The sequence below is a fragment of the Osmerus eperlanus genome, chromosome 1 (genome assembly GCF_963692335.1).
Source record: "Osmerus eperlanus chromosome 1, fOsmEpe2.1, whole genome shotgun sequence".
NCBI lineage: Eukaryota > Metazoa > Chordata > Actinopteri > Osmeriformes > Osmeridae > Osmerus > Osmerus eperlanus.
The window spans coordinates 3,341,173-3,344,772 of record NC_085018.1 but is presented as its reverse complement, the minus strand read 5'-3'; the positions used below and the strand labels follow the sequence as shown (position 1 = coordinate 3,344,772).

The 3,600-nt window shown below is 40.2% G+C and overlaps 1 long non-coding RNA gene across 1 annotated transcript; it reads right to left on the bottom strand.

Moving 5' to 3' along the window:
* Positions 1-1,440: 1,440 nt before the first annotated feature.
* On the bottom strand, positions 1,441-2,055 carry LOC134035974 (uncharacterized). Its single transcript, XR_009932376.1, has 3 exons — positions 1,924-2,055; positions 1,607-1,748; positions 1,441-1,507 (listed from the first exon to the last, which is right to left on the bottom strand). It is a non-coding gene; the product is annotated as an uncharacterized LOC134035974 (long non-coding RNA).
* Between the last annotated feature and the right edge of the window lie 1,545 nt (positions 2,056-3,600).

Below are 3,600 nucleotides of genomic sequence, written 5' to 3'. Positions count from 1 at the left end.
ATTTTCACTCTTTTTTCTACTTTTTCCAACCGTAAAAAAATATTGCAATGCATAACAATGACAGATAAAATCTTTTTTTTTTAAACCAAAGTTTTTAAAGCAAGACTTTCACCTTGGTCCGTGTACCTTGTACCTTGGCCATTGGTTTTTCTAATTTGCAACCCGTGTTGACAAACGCAAAATAGGGCCGTAATATCGTTTTGTCACTTTAGTAAATCGAACAAGTATAACGGCTTGTTTTTGGTCGTTCATTCTCAAGTTTCTGGACTGCGGTCTGTTTGCCAACACAAAAAATGCGGGAAGTTGTATCACATCCTGTAAAGGCGTGAATAAACAGCAACTGGGAACACAAGTCACTACCCAGGACATGTTTCATCTCACTGATGTTGTACACTTTAGTAGCTTTGTAGAGGTAGTAGAGGAGGGGAGAGGAGAATAATACGTCTGTATCCTCCCCTATCAAGGTTGTGGGCTGATGTTCTGAGGCCTTGACTGCAGCTTTGACAATGTCCATGTCAGCATTACCTGATGCATTGATAACAGTGCAGCCCTTCTTACATTTACATTTAGTCATTTAGCAGACGCTCTTATCCAGAGCGACTTACAGTAAGTACAGGGACATTCCCCCGAGGCAAGTAGGGTGAAGTGCCTTACCCAAGGACACAACGTCATCTGGCATGGCCGGGAATCGAACTGGCAACCTTCTGATTACATGCCCGCTTCCCTAACCGCTCTGCCACCTGACTCCCCTTCTCCAGCTCCTCGGTCATAAGATTGATAAGTCCTTGTTTGTTGCAAGATCTGGAAAATCCTTTCTTCCCACAAACTCAGTCTCTGCATTGAAGTTAACGATGGGGTGAGTGTCTCTGATGCGTATTGTCTTTGATGGAAGGACCTTCGCTATAACTTCAAAATTAACTGTTGCTTTACCATAATGGCGTATGGTAAAGCCTGCATATGACGGTGCAATGGCACCGTAACTGTCACCCTTTTTCCATGCCAAGCGGTGAACCAGGGAGCCGCTGTCAAGGACATCACATAACGCTCAGTTGGTGGGATGGAATCCAGGACAGTTTTGTTCGATTTCTTGCTTGAGAACTCAGTGACTGCCTGCGCTAGTTGGGGCTTGTTGGCTATACTGAAGATTTCCTTTCCTTCGAACAGGGCTGCAGGAAATGAGCTCATAGCTCATTACATCTTCCAGTGAAAACTGTTCAGTTTTCGACATGATCAGGAACCGTTGGAACAGCAAAGCAGGTTCAATGTTCAAACTTTTAGTATGTTATTACGGACACCTAATACTACAAAAAACAGCTGAGAAACCTTTTGTTAGAATTTTTTTAGGGTTAGGTGTTTGTTTTTTCATATATGCAGCCACCTATAAGCGCTAAGAGCTTCTTAACGAATCTGGGAAACGCAGCCATTTTCTTCAGGAAATGTACCTGGTACCACATGTGTCTTCTGTATTAGCTGCTGCCGTTGAACTTCGACGTTGGCTATTGCACATCTATAAGAAAAATTAAAAAAAGTTTTTAAACCTTCACTATTCAAGCCATCAAAACAAAATCGTTTCAACTGCTTTCAGCAAACACACATTTTAATGTACCTTTTGTAGTTGTAGGTGTTGGCAACCGCTTGTTTTGGTAGCACGAGGCTAGAGTTTTCAGAGGTGTCTTCTTAACTGCAGTTGTTGAACTTCGACGTTGGCTATTCTTTTGCAGCACTGTGCACCAACATCCACCGTAAAACTTTACAAAGGATGCACAAAATAAAACAATATAAATACATGTTTATAGGATGTTAAGAAATAACATCATGTAAAGTGTGCTATAGCAATGAAATCAATTGCACGTGCGGAGGTAAGATATTACAATGAAAGAAGGAAACTCAATCTAACAAGTTTAGCACAAATGTACATATTACCTCGCTCCGTTTTCCAAAGGGAAACCAAACGTGTATAATTATTCGCAAACATCACGAAAATGATGCTCTTTTTAACAGCGTGTTGCACCAAAATTCCTCTCACGTCATTGAGCAGCTCCCAACTTCACGTACCCCACTCTCCCCGCGATGACGCTAGCGACCCACAAAACAACAACGGTCATTACAGTACGCCTATTTCACCATTCAGTGCTTCGTGTACACTTCTGTAAGGGGTGTTTGCTATGTTTACATTGACATTGTGGGTTTTTTCCATTGTGCTATGCAGTTCTGTAAAATAGGCTTGTATTTTCTGTAACTTTTTCACAGAAATAAGACCAGGGCTGCCAACTTTTCAGAAAACCTTGGAGTGAGATTTGGTGGGGCCAACCAAAATTTTGCTGCGTACAAAGCAAAGAAATGCGTGTCTCACGGCCAATGCGTGAGTTGACAGCCCTGTAAATAACGTTCACCAAAGTAAAATACAGAAAACAACATACCTTGTTGGCTGCATGCTGTACACAAGTGAATAGAGTTTTCCTTAGATCGCTAACATCAGCTATAACAACCTTAATCTTTTATCGGAGCATTAAATTGTCCGTGCTTCGCTTGATTAGCTTGTCGACCCTTACGCACGAGCGTTCCAAGGCCTTAAAAATAAAGGCACTGTATTCTTACCAAATAAAGTCACTTAATAATACTGAATGCAACTATATAATTCTAAATTATGACATTGATTGAAAACAAATTATTATAATGTAATTGCGACAATTACATGTACAATATAGCGAGGTAGCTGACTTCACCACTCGCAAATTCGCCTTTCATCAACCCCAAGTTCGCGTGCTACAGATCTGTTGCTGCTGGTGAATGCTTTCTGCACAGCTTTCTGTTTGAAAGCTAAAGTGTAAGAACGTTTCGGCATGCTGCTTCAGATTTCTACACAATGTAGACACGCGCGGCTTCAATTTTACTATGCTTTGTGTTTGACCTCGGTCCGTGTACTTTGCGGCCAATGGATTTTCGTTTTGAAATTAGAAAACCAAAATCGGGAAACCAACTGTTTCCCGATTACCATTTAGAAATAGGAAAACAAAAAACGGAAAATGACCCATTTTCCGTTTTTTTGTTTTGATAATAGAAAACGGAAAACGAAAAAACGACCCGTTATCTGATTTTCTTTGATGTGCTTAAACCGGGAATGTGGAAATCGGGAATTAAAATAGTGTGTGGAAATCTCAATTCTCAATGTTGCTTTTTGTGTTGTGACCCGGAAGTTGCTCCTACGAGCTTGACAGTCACATTCAGGATGTCAGCAGAGGGCGCGCTGCCATTTGTATGGAAGCTAATCAGTGACATGTTTTGAATTTTAAAAGGCATTGAATACTTAATATTGAAATTTAAACAACACCGAATTCACATATGAATATATATTTCAATGTAAAAAAAAAAATCTGACCCAAAAATTCAAGGCTCGGAAATTCAGGTTGCTCAAATTCGAGCCCCACCCAAAAATTAGAGCTTAAAAATGTCGAGCCTTAACAAATTCCAGCCTAAAAATGTCTATCTTAAAAGATTTGAGCCTTATGGAACAATAGGGTCATCAATAGGAAATCGTTGTTTAAATATGATTGGTATGAAAAGGGCGTGTGTTTGTGAATTATGTTATAGATGATAATG